Below are 18,291 nucleotides of genomic sequence, written 5' to 3' on the forward strand. Positions count from 1 at the left end.
TATACTTGACAGTAATCATATGCCAGAATGAGTAGTATACACCAAGCAGCACACGACTTTGGCAGAGGTCTAGATCCAGGAAAAACACTCTACTAGAAACAGAACTGGATTCAGAAACTGATGGCTGTGTTCTAAGCCCACTTTTACTCTTTAGTAACATTATAAATTTGCATGTTACTTAATGTCTCTGAGCCTTCACTTTCATCTCCTGTCCAATGAGGGAGATTTGCTTACCTACTTATTTCATACGATGTCGTGAGGACCCTTTTACCTCTTATAAATCAAATTGCATTTTAATTACCAACATTTTAATATTGAATCTGCTGGCATGTGCTAGACAGTTGGAAAGTGTAAGTGTAGAGAATGGGGACTATCTAGTAAAAATCTCTTGATTCTACCTCCCAAAGGTCTACTGAATGCCCAGCTCTCTATAAACAAACTCGTGCATCCTCTTACAGGCCACCATTACCTTTCACCTGTTTTACTGCAGCAGCCTTCTCTCTGTTCTGTTTTTATGCCTCCTGCTAATCCACTGTAGTTAGAGTGATCTTTCTAAGTGCGAGCCTTGACAGAGCACTCTCTTCTTAAAATTCTTCAATGGCTTTCTCTTTCTCTTAGAATAAAATAATAATTCTTAACTTTTACCCCTGCTTCTTTTTTTCCAGCTTCATCTCTTGCTTCTCTTCCGCTTGTATTCTACGTTTCAGCCCATTGACCTGTCATTGCCTCAAATGCGCCATCATCTTTTCCCTCTCTGCTCTTTCTTTCCTTGTGAATAATCTCTTTCCACGCTCCTTTGAATATTTCTTCCTGAGTCTGCAGGTTTCAGTTATACCAGAAGAACTGTCACTTATCTGTGTTCCTACAGTGATCCCCTTTCTGAACACATCATGAGTTGGGAGAATTGCTTCTTTAATTATTGGTCTTCTGCTGGACTGAGAGCTCTGTGAGGGCAGGGATTTGTCTGTCTTTCTTCCCACAATGTCTACTGTTCTTCGCATAAACAGTACATAAGAAGTATTGAAAATATTTGTTGAATGAATGAATAAGTGAATGGCTACACAGCAAGATAGTGCAGTAAACAAGATGTACCGTGATAAACATTTGACACAGTGTTGCTGTGATCAGAGTGTCGAAAGAATAGCAGACAGGAGTTAACTTGATAAGAGAAGTAGCAGAAAGTAGAAACTCCAAGTTTCCTGCTACTGAAGGAATGACAAGTTCAGGGTTTGTTTTGTTTTATTTTTTTTCCCTTTTGAATTTTAGGTTTGGGTAGGCTTTATAAGTGGAGACACTTATATGTAGCTGGAAATTTGAAATAGGGGGCACTGATATGATCGAAGAGATAAATAGTGGTAATAACAATAGTTCTGTCAACTGCAATCTATACAGCCCTTTTTTTAGTTTTTTAAAAACTTTTTTTAACAGAAGTTTCAAATGAGGTTAATTTCTAAGCAAATCATCTAGAGCTGTAGCTGGAGAACTTTGAAGAAAAATTAAGTTTGTGAAAGATAAAACTAACGTTTGTAACAAAATTATGTTCTGTTTTTGTATAAATATGAAAAAAAAATCTAGCCATGATCCTTTCTTTATTTTGCCTAGTTAGGACAGAGCTTCGTTAACACGGAGATGCCTAGGACTCAGAGTGAAACTGACAGATACCTGTTTGTAGTAAAGCAAGGTTTCTCAACAGCAACACTATTGATGTTTTGTGCCAGATAATCCTCTGTTTTGGAGAGCCCTGTAGGAGATTTAGCAACATCTCTGATGCCTGCCTACTAGATGCCAGTAACATCACCACCCCCTTATAGTTATAATAAAAAAATATCTGCAGACGTTGTGAAATGTTCCCCGGGGGCAAATTCCCCCCACTTGAGAAGTATTGCACTGGAGAATTAAAAATTACATCCCTATGCCATAGATAGGAAAACTTGGTAATATACTGGAGCCTTGTAATTCCCAAGTAAATTATTTCCAGACATTTATTTGGTGATTATTAGCAAAATGCAAAGGACTGATGTCACTACTCTCAGGTATTGCTAGGAATGTAGAAGTGGTGAGGACTCTGGGCTACTTTTCTCAGAAAGCAAAGACGTCTAAGGAATAAAGGATGGGAACATAAGAAAGGGAAGGATAATTAATTTGTGTTTTGAGCATCTGCCTCAAAGATGGAAGGAGAGAATGTATGAGTCTGCCTGAATCTTTCATTTTATCTTATAATGGAAGGACACGATTTTCCAGAAAATCAGCCACATATGTTCCTACAGGTGAGAAAAACATCTTAGGCCTTCTGTTCTCATACATCATGATAGGTTGTGTTTTCTCAAAGATCTCATGTCAGTTGTTTGGCTGCAGACTACCAGTGTTGTGTTATTATGTGAAAATGAAACCACAGTTTGTTACTTGATTACTGCTCCTGCCTGCTTTCTGGAGTGTGTCCTCTCTCTCTTTGCCTTGTTATCATCAGACTTGTTGTTAATTATGAGGAGACCCCACCTCCTTCTCCCCAACTTGCCCTATATCCATAGATCACAAATCTCTTATAATGAAGGTTCTATTGGGCATATGGGCTAAGAGAATGAACAACAGAAGTTCTAAAACACTGTGTTTTTTTTTCGTTTTGTAGTCATGAAGGAAGAGAATGGTAGCTTTCATTTTTCTCAGTTTTAGAAAAACATTGGCAGATGTGGGTGGAAAGCAGACTGATATCAAGTTGTATATTGATAACTTACATCACTGTTAACGGTAGCAAAGAAACCCCTTGAACTGACCTGAAAAATAAGTTGTATGATTATAGCAATCTGTTTTTTCATTACGTTCCCCTTTCCTTCTCTTTCTCTTTTTTTACAATGAATGTTGCTTCTATGTAGCTGCCTATGAGATAGCAGAACCTTTCAAATCTCAGTTTTTATCAGTCTGTCTTATGTTGTTTTCTTTTGGTATTACATGGCAAGTTACACAGATTGAACTGTGTGTTTGGTATATTTCCTTTCATTGTAGAGTATAGTATAGAGTTGTATCTCCACCTAAATAACATACTAAACAAAGTAAGTTTATCTAGACCAAAACAGACAGAAGGGGAAATAGGTTAATTTTCAAATGAAGAATTTTTTAGAATAATGTCATTTTAAAGAATCTAATATACCTGATTTCTTTAGTTGTTGAAACTATTAAAAGAATTGCTAAGTTGAAACTTTCACACATTAAGCTACTGGATTTATATAGTGATGCAGTTAAACAGATAGTTTGCAAAAATGTTGGAGAATATTCCAAAAGTTTTTATATGTTTTAGTGGAAGCAAAATTATCTTAATTAAAAAAAGACAGTTGTCTTTACTATGTTAACATAATGATGATAATTATATTAACTGACATGTATAGAGTACTGAGTATGTACTAGATATTGTTATAAGTTCTTTAATTTAGCCCATACAGCATTCATATTAGGAAAAATCTATTACTATTCCTAGGCAGTTTTCTATTCAGTGGTCTAGTGGTAGGTCTAGCGTTTGAACCTCGGGTTTGAACTCAAGGTGTTTGTCTCCATAGCCTGCATTTTTAAAGACTGCCTTCTACTGTTCTATAAACTTTTCCTTATCCATCAATACACATTCACATATACAAATATTTTCTATTTTGGCAAAGAAAATTACAATCTACATAAATATACATAAAACAGCAACATCCTGGGTGGTATTAGAGACTTGCTTAGTGAGGCATGACGCTCAGAAGGAAAATTTCAAAGGACCAAACTGCTGTGAAATGTAAAGGAAATAAAGTTAACACTGTTACATTTATTTGGAAGAATATGATAACTATCTTGTAAGATTGTGGTGATGGTATAATAATACCCAGCATGAGATAGGTAGGTAGATAGATAGATAGATAGATAAAAGATAGAGATTGAATCTACAGTGCTTAATTTTAGGAAGGGTAAGAGAGAGGAGGGGCTCAGTTGTCTAAACCAGAGGTCAAATATGGCTTCACTAACGAGGTGTGGGTTGAAATTTCAGCAAATATATTTGTAATGAATCTCCTTTAGGAGTTCAGCACCACAGAGCTTACTCCGTAGTATAAATATCTCTAAATATGAGCGTGAATCTAAGAAAAAAATAGTGCTCTATTTTAATACCTTTTGTGAGACTCCATGTTATTTTAGTGCTTTCTGTTGGTTGGGAATTCAGTAGTCTACTATTTATTATTTCTTCTGATATTTGATAAAATCTTCTTTATTTATTGTTATGCTGTTTCTCTCTGAAAGTTAATAATAGGAGTACTTATGAAACACTGAGGTGTGCTGTAAAAGGATTTATTCCTTCATATGTTAGTCTAATATGTAAAATGAGATTTGTAGTAACTTTTTTTATCTTTTGTAAAACCACACACAACAGTATATTAATCCATAGTAAATGATGTGCTTATGTTAAGCTCGTGATTCTTCAGAAGGGACTGCACCAGAAGAAAAGGGAGAATAACAGATATAGCATAACCCTTTATCATTCTAGAGAAATGACTTTGGAGACGTTGGCGAATACTGAGAGCTAAAAATACCTCTAATTTTGATACTGTCATTCAGGCTCACTAATTAAATTATCTCCGTAACACTGTGGGATAATGCTATGTGGTGGTAAACAGCTGACAAATCAGTGTTATATCAGATTCCAGAGAATCAAGAATCAAGTATCCTTGATTAATTGTTGGCATGATTGAAAAACTATTCCATAGTATTTCCACAAATTATATTGAATAAAAGAAATATGATTTTAAAGTACTTTACTGCATACAAGGTTTCCTGTCCTACTAAAGTATTGATTGAAGAAATTTAACTGTAGGATTCAGCATTTCCAAAAAGTTAGGGCTTCTGTTTTCTACTTGATACAAATCTGTTTTCCACTTCACCAAATTCTTAAAAATCTAATATGGAGCATCTGGATTTTAAGAAAAGCTAAGGATTATTGCTTTTAGAATTTTCTGTTAAATTTGTTATTTTTGATATTTAAGCAACAAAGTAGAATTTTTGGATTATATTAATAAAATTAAATATGATATATAGAGAAAATATGTCTGCTATTTCATTTTGAATATAAATTATTATAAGTACTTATTGACTATGTCAAAATACATAGATATTGTTCATTTTATTATTATGTATCACAACTAAATATTTGAATGGAAACAAATATATAAACCCTAATCTAGACAGCTATTTTGACAATTCTTTTAAGAAACAGCACACTCTAAATTATAAGTCTGTATACTAAAATTTAGAAAAGAGTAGTATATTTTGAGAATTCTCTATTCCCTTTGGAAATATAACTTTATTTCAGAGTAATCAAAGAATTAATTTAATAAAAATTAATAAATTTGTGATACAGATATTAAGACAATGCCAACATATGAACTTACTCAACTATCATAATTACATGTAAAAAAATAGAATGTATAAATAACCATATTAAATAGCACTCAAGTTGTTAGAACTACAAGCATAGTACTTTGCAGTTAGGTATTCAACACTTTTCATGAACAACAGAAAACTATTTAGAAGTTTGGACAAACTGCATTCCATTTGGGGATATAACTTAAATGGAAAATTTGTAAAGCAGAGATACAATAAAGATAACAGGTAAAGAGCAATGTACCTTCTCTTAATAAAAAAACTGTTTCCTCCAAATTCTAATTTTGCAAGATATTTTATAGCACTCAATACTGTCTATTTGTATGGTAAGAGAAGAATTTCATTTTGGGAAAATCCTAGAACTTTATTGGCACTGTGGCCAGACGTTATCCTTTAACATCTGCAGCTTGAAAAGCTTAACCTTTTAGCCCCTTACTTAAAGGACTACTAATTTAAACTATAAAATAACCATCTTCAAAAATTGCAAAAGGAATAGTCCTATTCTTACAAGGTTTGGACTTCCTCTTATAATTTTTGGCATTTGGCAAGGATCACCCTTGGTCTAATCATGCCATAGGTTTTATGTTCATTATGGTGACATGAAATAGAAGCACATGAAAATTTTCAACCATCAGATACCTCGTTTTTCCATTGGCATACATCTACTCACAAAGATTTTTATGTCATAAATTCTTATACAGTACTTGATTATCCCTAAATTACATAGGACTGAGTCAATAACACCTTAGCTTTTAGATATTCTGTTTATTTAAACATACATACAACTACTATTCTTATCGGTCTTTTGTTGAACATTTACCCAAAAGGTAATTCAACTTAAATATTGAAAAAAAAGTCTATTCTAAAAATATTGTCTGATCTATTCCACCTGGTTTCCATCTGTGACAGTGTGTCTTCACAATGTCATGTGCTTTTCTTTTGTATGTTCTTTACCATTTGTCTTGGATGTAATCTTTGAACTGATGTTTTTTCTTCCTTATTTTCTGTCTTCTGATTAGCATAAATTGAAACTTCCAAACCTTTTTGTAGGTTTTGAGATGATTTGATTCTAATTAATTAGGAAGATTTAATGGATTATAAGCTCTCTGTATAAAATATTATATTATAATGGCATTAGTATAGCAATAGAATCAAGCGTTATATTCTTTTTTATTCTTTTCTTTGTAAGAACTTTCAACAGATTTTTCATTTACATTATTATCCTTTTCTGTGAGAAAGCAGTATTTCACTTCTGAATTTCTCAGTTATTTCAGATTGACATATGTGGGCGTATATGTGTTGAGTTTGATACTTTGTAGTGTTGACATTACATTTCCTGAGATCACCATTAATGTTAAGGTACTTTATGTTTTTATCCAGTTTTTCTGTTAAATTTAAGTTTTGACTTGAAAACAGAGATATTATATGTGCATATAAACAGGCTTTAACCCTTAGTTTTGTCATGCCCCTCCTCCCATAGGTCATAGGCAAAACAAATTAATTTGAGACATATGAAACTGAATGGAATAATACAAATGTACAGAAGGGTGTGTGGATATATGTGTGTGTTTGTGATCATAATAAAAGGAAACAAAAGATGTAATAGCCCATTGTATTTAAAGTAGTTCTTTTGTTTACTCTACAGTAATTGTTTTTAAAATTTAAAAGAGAGCCAGTTAGAAATAAATTGAAATCATTTTTCATAATGTAAGAAATATCAGTAATATTTCTGTGTTTTCCAATAGAAATGTTAATTACAAGAATTTATTTAAAAGGTGGCCTGTCTAGTTCCAAATTACTAACAGAAATGAAAGCATTTCTGTACTCTCTAGAATATGGCAATTCTAGATTACCTAAAACTAGAATATTCTTGGTTTTGAGTTTGGATAGATCATGTATTTAAAGAAAAATGGTCTTGTTTAGGAATATGAGGAGGACTATTATTATTTAGATTTTTGTCTTGGAAAAGAGCCCTACACTGAAAGTTTTGTTATGATTTATAATTCACTACTTAGTAGTTTCTCTTTCTTGGACCTTCCTTCTCCCATGTTCAAAGAAAATGTTCTCAATTATACTCATAAAATATTTTACATCTCATTCATACACTTATTCATATTACTATGTTAAGGATTCTCATAGAATCATTTTAGAAATCATCTAGAGCGTTAATCTAAACATGGCTGTGCAGTTATTTCCCTGTACAGCAAAACAGGGAACTCCTTAGGAGTCTGAGCTCCTGAACTGTCTCTCCTTTAACTGTCAGTACTGTACCACATTCTACTAAGAACGTACCACGTCATTTCCATTGATCTGATTACTATGAAAAATTTACTAAGTGGTGTCAGTGAATTAACCTTTGGTAAGTGGGATGGCTATTACCAGGTGCATACTGCTGTAGGATGAATAAATGTTCTTTCATTCAATAAATGTAGGTTAACCTCCTGCTGTATGCTAGACATTGTGCTGTGGTTTTGGGATCCATGGATAATATCATAATCCCTGTCCTTCAGGTGCTCACAGTGGGCTGGAGGAGACACACATGAAGAAATAATTATGGCAGTGTTAATGCCACAATCGTGACCAGTTTGTACTGCCTTCTACGTAGGAGTTAAGCTTCTGATTGATTGATTCACAAAGGATGAGTCAGTTATTCTTAAAAAAAAGGAACTAAACTAGTTAAGATGTCTTTTTACATGTGTAACACAGCTTTTTCTAAAGCTAAAGACTTTATTAAGAAACATATTAAATAATATTCTGTTAGTACCAAGATTGTCTTTTTGCAAAATACTGTGGCTGCAAAGTAGATAGGATATGATAGAACTATGTCAGATTATTGGCTTGGTGTGGAGATAAAAATTAACAACTAACTGGTTTTCTATTATTAAGAAGTGGAAAGTATGAGTATCCAGTTAGAGAATTCTTACTATTTTGTTTCTCTCTAACCATTCTGTTTATCTAACAATTCTGTTTATCTCACATATATGTATATGTATGTATCTATTCACTTTGTGTGTGTGTGTATGTCTGTTTTGAAAAAATGATTGAGCTCAACAACATCATTTGTTGTAAGGACTTATTCTGCCTGTTACTTTCTTTTATTTCTGAGAATTAAGGATTGAGTGAATCTCCTCATTGTCCTGATGCATCTTTTTAAGATGTCCTCCTTCCGGGTAAACTGATTTCTTTATGATCTTCAGAAAATTTTCCTCTAACATAACAGAAATGATTATTTATTTCCCCACATGTTCAAACTGCCTTCAACTGCTTTAGGGTAATTTGCTTCACAAGACTTAGTATTGATCCATATTTTATAACTGACTAAATAAGAAAAAAAGAGTCTCCACAAAATAGCTAGAAAGATTTTGTTTTAATCATTTTTGAAATGATTGCAGAAAACTGGTGGTGAAAAGCCCATATCTTAGACCGCTTAAAATGAAAGGTCTGCCCTTTATTTTAAGAAATTAAGATGAAATTAATTCTTTTCTTTTGGGCTGTGGATCTTGCAGACTTTTTCTACATATATGTAGCTTTAAATAGATTGTAGGAGAAAACCAATTATTGATGAGCCACAAAGTAATCTGATTTTAATTCTTTGAATTTAACTAAAAATGTTCACTTTATTAAATATAACAAAATCTCCAACATTTTTATTTATATACATATTTCTTGTCCAGCTGAAGCCTTTTGAACTTGAAATAACCTGCCCTTACAGAGTATTCTGATATTGCCAGATCCACTATTAGCCTCATTGAAAAACAAGCCAATAACTGCCACAAATAGCTCTCCAGTTTAAATATAATTGGTCAATAATATGTACCTACACACATTTCCTGCATGTCTACCTACACTGAGTAGTTTTTTCACTTCACATTGATGAAATGCTACAGCTTTGGCAGGAAAGGTGACTTCTGAGTCTATGTTCAACACTGAAATAGGAGATAATTAAGTGCATTGTAAAAGATACAAATTAAGGTACAATATTTATAATTTATGTAAGTAATTTCTTATGAAAAATCATAAATTTAATTAGCTTAAGCACATAATTATCCATACGGTTTGATGCTAGGTCGAAAGGTAATATAGTATTGAGAGATCATCATATTTGTCTTTCAGCAGTTATAGCTTTGGTCTATTGCCTGGCACAATGCAAAGAGTTGGCAAACAATAATTACTTAGTCAGAGAATGAATGCATAATACGGCCATATTTGCCTAATAATTAATTTGTGTTTCTTATTTGCATACACCTCTGGTAATGGGGAAGTAGCTTAGTGTTTATCAGGGGTAGAAACCAGAGTGGGATCAAAACTTTGCATGGAAATTGACATTGTGAAATAATCATAATAGTTTACTATTTATTGAGTGCTTATTCTCCACCAGATATTGTGCTAAGTTCTTCACATGAATCATACACTTTAATTCACAATAATCTTTGGAAGTAGTCTTATTAGGTTTTTCTATTTTAGGTATGGAAAAACTAGGCTCAGAGAACTTAAGCAATTTTACAAAGGTCACACAGCTGGTACATGCTGGAGGGAAGTCAGATTCATAATTTATATAAAGGACAAGTTGTATTGTCTTTTTGAGATTGTTGGAGTGAGACCTTAGATGATGAAATTAACAATGTCTGTAATTCAGAATATAAACTTTATCTTTTAAGAACTGTTGTTTTTAATATGATTATGTTAAAACAAGAGTCTTAATCTTTCAAAACAGGAATTCTCACTAGTATATTTTATATTATGTTTTGAATATAGAGCTTATATTATCTGACCTTTCTTGCTGTTTTCAAAACTGTGAGGATAATTTAGCATAAGAAGAATGAATAATAAAAACAAATTACAGAAAGTATATTATTATAATAACTATAAGGGAAATATTTGAAAATATACTTCACAGTGGCCTAAATGCTAGAGTAAATCGTATCCCCCGTCTGAAATCTTCCTAACACCAGTTACTGTTTAAGAACTTACTGCATCCTCTTGTTCATAATGACATGCCCTCAAGGAAATCTTTTAGTAGAATAAAATAATACTCTGTCATAAATGTCACATTTTTTTAGTTACCACAAATAAATAATATAATATTCGAGTTTGGTTAGCTGGCTTCCCCTAATTTAAATGTTTTTCACCCATGGGAACCCCATAATTATGTTATTTTGCTATAGACATGAATTAAGGTTAAGGTTACTTTAGTTCATTTCCAGTGGGGTTACTAAATTCTGAGACTTCATAGTTAATTTATGTTTTTTATCTGTAGGTTGATCTCGAAGTAGACCTTTGAGGACAATATTGAATGAGATCCAGAAGGGTCTGATTTCATTTTGAATCTTTCCTTTTATGGGAGTTGACTATTAAGTAATTTACATAATTAAAAATTCCATTTCTGGATCCTTACCTGCATGAACCAAAATGGATATTCACATCTCTGAGAACACACACAGGGTTTGGCAACAATGGCACAGGGAGAGATCGAGGTGAATGGCTGAGCAGAGGAATCCTTGACACAGTGCCTGCCACTGCCAGTCAGGGATGCACGCAGAGACAGGATGGCCCTTCCAGAACCTGTCTTTCACACTCTTGCTGAGGCACCACTGAAAGACTAAGTGGGTGTGAGTTAGCATGTACCGTTTTGGGGTGGTGATGGTGATAGAAATATACGTGTTTTTACAGATATCATTTCAACGAAAACAATCGTGCTAGAGTTTAACAGCTAGATAACCAGTTACTGTGTTGTTAAAACAACCATTTGAAAATTGAAATAAAAAAGAAAACTAGTGTCTCTAGCTCTTAGTAATTAATAACAAGGAAACAAGGACATCGAAGCCGAGAATGTGAAAAGGCTTTGTCTAAATTGCATGCCAGTAAGTGGTGGCGTGGATTTGAACAGAGTTCTTTGAGTTAAAATCCAGTTCTCTTTTGAGAATAAGAGGAAAAAAGATTTTGAATATTCTAACTTGACATTTTTCTCCTCTTTTAATCATTTTGGTAATGAGGTCAGGCTTATGGTGAGGTTCTGGTACAGTAGAGAGTGTTTAAATGCCAGACTTCAGCAAAATTCCTAGCGTATTTCAAACTGATAATTTAACAAAGAAGAAAAAACTGTTGCCACAGTGCTTTGTTTTATTTCCTTTTACAGTCTAAATCCTGAAAATAAAACTTCTGAATCCTTGTTATTTTACATCTGTTTCTTTTCCACTGTATAGTATCATAAAACATGAAGTACTCAATTAAATAACACAAATAAATAACATATATTTATAATGCCCCAAATTAGTTTTTCTTTTTAGTTTTAAAAATCCCAAAATTATTTTCAACACTTGAGCACCTGTTATCAAACTTTATATTTCTGCATCATTTCTTTTCTAAACTCTTACAAGTTAGTTATGGGATAACATGGATGGTGCTTCACAAACTGTAATATACTCGTTACATCATGTTGTTTTTATCCTCCCTGCCCGCTGTTCATTCTCAATGTGAACAATCATAACATGTCAATGACAGGAGGTCTGGCTTTCAGGCCGACTTTTTTAATTATTCCCACTGAGGAACTGTCAATAGGATTAAAATACAGATTCTGGATCTGTCCATTCCAGATGAGGTCAGCACTCTGAGCAATGGGAATACTATTTCTGCAATCTGTGTTTTCCCCTTTGCATGCAGAAGCATAGACATTAATATGACACAAATATTTGAAAGCTCCTATGGAAACAGGCTAGCTTTGCCTAAATTAAGTCAGTTGTCCATCTGCAATAAATAAAATAACAGCATTCATTAGAATCCGTAGCTATGTATGTGTGTAGATTCTACAATAATATTAAAGCCTAGAAAGTTTCAATTACAGAACAATCCACTTATAGTTCATAATTAATAAACTCTTTGCAGCTGTGTAACTGTGGCCGGAAACATCTGCAAAGCCTCATATTTTACACACAGACACATACACATAATTCCTTCAGAAAAAGTTTAATTGTGCTTAAAATCACAGGTCTGGAAACAGAGTAAGACCTGAGGAAGCTGAGTCTAGTTGTATTCAGTTAGCTCCTTGGAGGAGGAGTTGGGGGGGGGGAAAGGAAACCTGCCCTTGTCTGGCACAGGTGATGTAGGTAAAAAATAAGAATGTTGTTAAGGTCTATTCATATACTGACTGAAAACTAACTTTGTATATTATCTCCCCTACATATAACTTGGTATTGATAAGCATCTATTTAAGTTATAAAATTACCCAGTAAAATGCTAGTCCTTGGATAAAAGATAAATTGTTATTTATAAAACTCTAAAATTAGAAATGGGTAAAAAGAATATATTGATTATATATTTTCCTCTGTTTTGGAATTTATAGTTAATTTTTTACACCTAAATGTAGCTTTATAAAAATAGATGAATATAGAGCATATGTGTTAGAAAGGCAAACTAACATATTTTCGACAGATAAAATTTGGTATTTTTTCTTAATGTTGGCTAGCTTAAATGTTCAGTTTGAAGTTGCATCATCAATGGATTTTATTATACATGACAACTTTACTGAGGTAAAATTCACATACTATACAATTCACCCATGACAGTTAACAATCTAGTGTTTTGTTAGTATAGTTATAGAGTTGTACAACCATCACTACCAATCAATTTTTGAACATTTTCATCACCCCAGAAAAAAACCCTGCACCCATTAACAGTCACTTGCTATTCCTCTCACTGCCCCAGCTCTTAGCAAGCACTAATCTACTTTCTGTCTCTATAGATTTGCCTATCCCGGATATTTCATATAAACAGAAGTATATAGTATGTGATCTTTTGTGACTGGATTCTTTCACATGGCACAATGTTTTCAGAATGTATCAGAATTTAACTTCTTTTGATTGCTGAATAGTATTCCATCGTGTGTATTCATTTATTAGTTGATGGACATTTTGGTTGTTTCTACACTTTGGGCTATTATGAATAATTCTGTTATAAACATTTAGTTATGTTCAAGTTTTTGTGTCAGTAAATGTTTTCATTTCTCCTGGGTACATACAGAGGAGTGGAATTGTTGGGTAACATGATAACTATGTTTAAACTTTTGAGGACTTGCCAGTTTTTTTCAAAGTGGCTGCACCATTTTACATTCCCAACAGCAGTGTATGAGAGTTCTAATTCCTCCATATTCTTATCAGACTTCTTTTATCTGTCTTTTTTAATAGTCTTCCTACTGGGTATAAGTGGTTTATCATTGTAGGTTTGAGTTTCATTTCCCTGATGACTAATGATCTTGAGCAACGTTTTGTGTGTTTATTGGCCATTTGTATATGTTCCATATAGAAATATCTATTCAGATTCTTTTCCTGTTTTTTGATTGGCTTATTAAGAAATTTTAATTTGTTGATTATTTTAAAATTCTAACTTATTATAATTCTCAATAATATCTAATCTTATCTCCCTCATCAATTTTATGGTGGACATATCTTTTATCATGCGTTCTTTACAGACTTTGACAGTCCAAGAAAAGACCTAGAACCTCCAGGATGATGATTCTAAACACCTGGAAAGCTTTTAAAATATAGATATATCCGAACCTTAATAATGACTCAGTTATCTTTAATAGGGCCAAGACAGTAGTCTCTTTTCAAAGCATCCTTCATGTGCAGTCATGGGGGACAGCCCACTAAGATATGGAGTTTCAGTGCCTTAATGTTCAGGATGGGTCAGTTATGTCTGAAAGTAAAGATGGAGTTTAAGATTTCTAAAAAAATGTGCCCATTATGGTTGAGGGAATCTTTCTTGGCTGTAGAGAAATTCTAGAAGTATGTGGATTTTCTGGGATAACCAGTTTGTGGGAGAAGGTCCTTAGAAGTATAATCAGATAGGATATCCCCCAAGCTTACCCTTGTAGGTCATAAACCTAAAGCACCAGGGTAAGTGTGAGTATCTACACCCTTGATCAGAAAAAAAAGAGGTATTCCACTTCATCCAACTGCTTAGCCTAAAGAGTGGAAATATGTCTGCGGATTTTACAGTGGCCTTTAGGATTGTTCATTGAGAACACAGAGTTGTTACACCAGTACCCTGATTGTTCCACAGACTTCCTCATGCAAGTATATACTCAAAGGCTTGGCACCCCATTGCTTAAACACTTGAAATCCATTGAAGACAGCTATGGAATATGCTAATGTTAGGAGAGTTTGAGAATCAGGATACAAGGCTTTTGTATCAACTCTCTTATGTATTTCAATATCTTTGTGTTCAGAATTTTGTTGCTCTTAAGTAATTTACTTATAAATGGGAAACCCTGTTGCACTTTGTGTGTGTGTGTGTGTATGTGTGTTTTAAGAATTTAAATCCCACATATTATTTGAACCAATTTTGTTACATAAGACAATCTTCTTACTTAAAAATAGTTGAAATCAAATATAATATTACAGTTACTTCATTGCAGTAAACAATATAGCAGATCTTGGAATATAGTATATTTTGTAATATAATTTAGTAGGTATATCACAGTAGATAATCTTGTTACTGTCCAGTAAAAAGAAGTTTCATGTGCTTCCTAGATTTTCTTTTTCTCTGGTGCTTTTCCATTTAAACAACTGGCTAAGTGAAAACTTGCTCCGTGTATGAAGTCTGACAAGATTATGGCTCTTAGCTCTAGGATAATGAACTTACGTTATTTTATTCATTAAGGCCCTGAGGGCTAGAAAAAAAGAGTCCAAAGAATCAGTCCCAGGCCTTTGTGGTAACACTGAAAAATACTGTTACTAAACTCATTGGTGAAATATTATTTTTACAAAGGTAATTATTGAAAACAAATTTTATACATATTCCCAGTCTTCATCAGTCCAGTGAAATATTACCTTAAAACAATGTTCAGTTAAAAAAACAAAGTCATCGAAAGGCAGGAGATTAAAATGGTATGTTTCTTATTGTAACTAATTTTACCATAAGTGCATACAGTATATTAATTAAAGTTTGCTTTAAGTTCAAATGCTGTTGAACAAATTGAGAAATAAAGCAAAGGAAGAAAAAAGTTTTAAAACTGCTATTATTACACGATTCCTAGAAAGTTATTCTTATATACTTCATCATTATGTATAAAGGGAATTTATCTTTGATTGAGGTTTCAGAAGGCATTTACCATGAAAAAATTTTTTACTAGTACCTTTTTGGAAAACCAGCTGCATTTATAGAGAGAAGAAATTGCCCTTATTTCCATGTAGGCTTTCGGGAGCAGCTGGAGGGCTCATCGAAGTCTTCCTTAAGTGGTTAAATCTCAGGTATATCACTTCACCCCAGTTTCTCTCACTGAGTATTTTACTCAAGCTATTTCATCTAGATATCTCATCTAAAATTTTAATTTTATGAGCATCTGTTATTTCCTTCCTAAACATTTTACTACGCAATTGCTCACTGCTGTCCTGAGAGATACAGGTTATGTCTTCTCGTGTTCTTGGCTTTACTCTTCACACCATAGCTCCCAAGATTTTGCCCTTATTTTTAGTAAATCTAAATTAATAGCTTCCTTAGATGTTAAATGAAAACTCTCTTGTTACCACTTATTATTTTCAATATTAACTGAACTGAAACAGAATAGTACTTCAAAGAAAAAATGTTAAGACTTTTATGACCACATTTTTTCGAGATTGCTTCTCTCATCATTTAATGATGGCCATACATGTACTCCATCATTTTGCAGGCATCTACAATGCCAAAATTCATGGTGAAATTGAGGAGATCTATTTCATATCTCTTCTGTAAGGTGTACTAGGATATCATTTCACCGTTTTCTAAGTTAAAGTAACAGCTTTAAATTAGTCAAAGGGTATAATAAAAGGCAAGAGGGGCCCATTGAAAATTCATTTTGGGGGTTGCGAAAGCTTTGAGACCCATTGAACAGATGCCAGACTTTGGCTCATTCAGCAGTCAAGGCTGGTGCAATAGCATATGGTTGAGTCTCAGCCGTCCTGTGTTCTAAATCCAGTTTTAGCCTAGACAAACAAAATTATTTGAAGAACTCAGGTTAATTTTGCTTCAAATCTGCTTTCCCATCTGCTAAAATGGTAACAGAATTTAATGAAATTTGAAAGTTGAATGATAAGCGTTTTAAATTTCTCTACATTAGGTACTGTTATACATTCTACAAATCATGTAAGTGGAGCAAGAAATGGACCTACTTATTTGTGGGAAAAGTGGAAGTAAGCCTTTGCTTAGAAGCCCTTATTTGCAACAGGAGGGTGAGAATTGCGAGAGATTCCACTAGGTAGTTTGCTGCCTACAGTTTGGAAGCCTTACCTAGTGGATGTTAAATCGTGTTGCCATTCCTCCCCCATTTCCTTGCTCTCCAACTCCTCTCCCTGTAAAAAGTGAGTAAATACCCATAATATCAGCAAAGACTCTCAGCATACACCTCTTCTCTCTGTCTCTCTCTCTCTCTCTTTTTCTTTGTTAATTCTCTGGGCCTTAATGTTATCAAGCTGCAGGTTGTGAGTAAAGCATTGCCTTCTCTGTGTTACGGATGTTCTATCTGATTACTGAATTACAAGTGATACATGGGGCAAGATATAGTGCATATTTAAAGAAAGGAATTTCCAGCCTGAGAAATCCATGCTAAATCCTTTATCCTACTAGTTAACCATTCTTTTATGTGGCAAGATTGTATCTTTAGAAACATTTTAAAGTGTTATTTTGTTTCATATTATTTCAAAATCGAGGTCGTTTTTCTCTCTGTGTCTTAGATTTGTAGTAATTGCTACAAGAACATGTGAAGATGCTTTAAGCTTTGTTGCCTAATATGTTTGTGAGTGCTTCCCTCTTGTATGAATTGAGGAGGCCAACTAAAGGCAGACTGGCTTCTGAGGGCAGCAGTGGATCATAATTTACAAAGAGATGGTAGTAGTTCTGTTCACAATTCTATAACTTATCTATCACAATATGACCTATCTTTAAGTTTCTAACTTATCTAAAATACCTGTCTTGTTCATATAAAACACCCTTATATTCTTGAAGCTTAAAAGATAATTTGGAGTTCTCAGTTGTACCAGATTATGTGTTAAATATTCAGCATGTGAACAAAAGCACAGAATGACTTGACTCTTTTCTGGAGAATATACTATCTTAATAAGATAGGATTGTTTTTCCCACCCAAGAGTGAAAATGTGCTTACACTCCTGAATAATGCTCAAGTTGAGAACATTAAACAAACTTGAATCTAATACATTAAAAGTTATAATTGAATTTATGTTAAATATTCACTTATTTTTCTTTGTAGATATGACTTATTAATTTCTATTAAATTTGAAGGTCACTAAAACTTAAATAGATATTCATTTAATAAAGATGGAGGGTAAATTGAATCTATTTAATATATTCAATGTATAGTACCATCAATTAATTTAAAAATTGTTGAGATAATGAAAATTGAACTTGCTAAATTTTAGTTGAAGATAAATATGTAAAATGTCTGGGGATAGTAAATAGTTCCAGGTTACTTGATTTAATAACAAGTAGTCTCTAAGTGAGTTAGGGCAACTTCAGTGGAAGGTGATAGAGATGTCTATTCATTGCTGAGAGCAGTTGCTGTGTTAGTGTGACTATCTTAACCTCTCCCAGCAGAGGAGAAACAGTTATCACCTGTTTGTAGTTGATGGCTTTCTCCTTATTTCTGGCAGAATAGGTTTCTTCTATTCATAGGATTTCATTATTTTTAGTAACAAGGAAGTTCGCTTCGTGGAAAGCAGCCTGCCTTGGAGCTTAAATTGGTTGAAATATCTTGAAGTTTTCTGAAAATTGCAGGGTGTGAGGGGGAATACATTTCTATCATTTTCAGATGACAGTTTTTACATCACTATTATTTCTAGTCAGGTAATAAAATTAGTTTAATATTTTTCACTATGAACCAAATTCACACATAAAAACTTAATTTAT

General features: G+C 33.2%; 1 protein-coding gene across 6 annotated transcripts in view; it reads left to right on the plus strand.

The window, feature by feature from the left end:
* The window catches only part of EPHA7 (EPH receptor A7), a gene marked incomplete at its 3' end in the record, with an annotated part of 163,884 nt that overhangs the window by 39,746 nt on the left and 105,847 nt on the right, over window positions 1-18,291 (plus strand). The gene's annotated exons all lie outside the window — the stretch shown is intronic.

This window comes from Leucopleurus acutus (genome assembly GCF_964270905.1).
Source record: "Leucopleurus acutus genome assembly, chromosome: 15".
NCBI classification, from domain to species: Eukaryota; Metazoa; Chordata; class Mammalia; order Artiodactyla; family Delphinidae; genus Leucopleurus; species Leucopleurus acutus.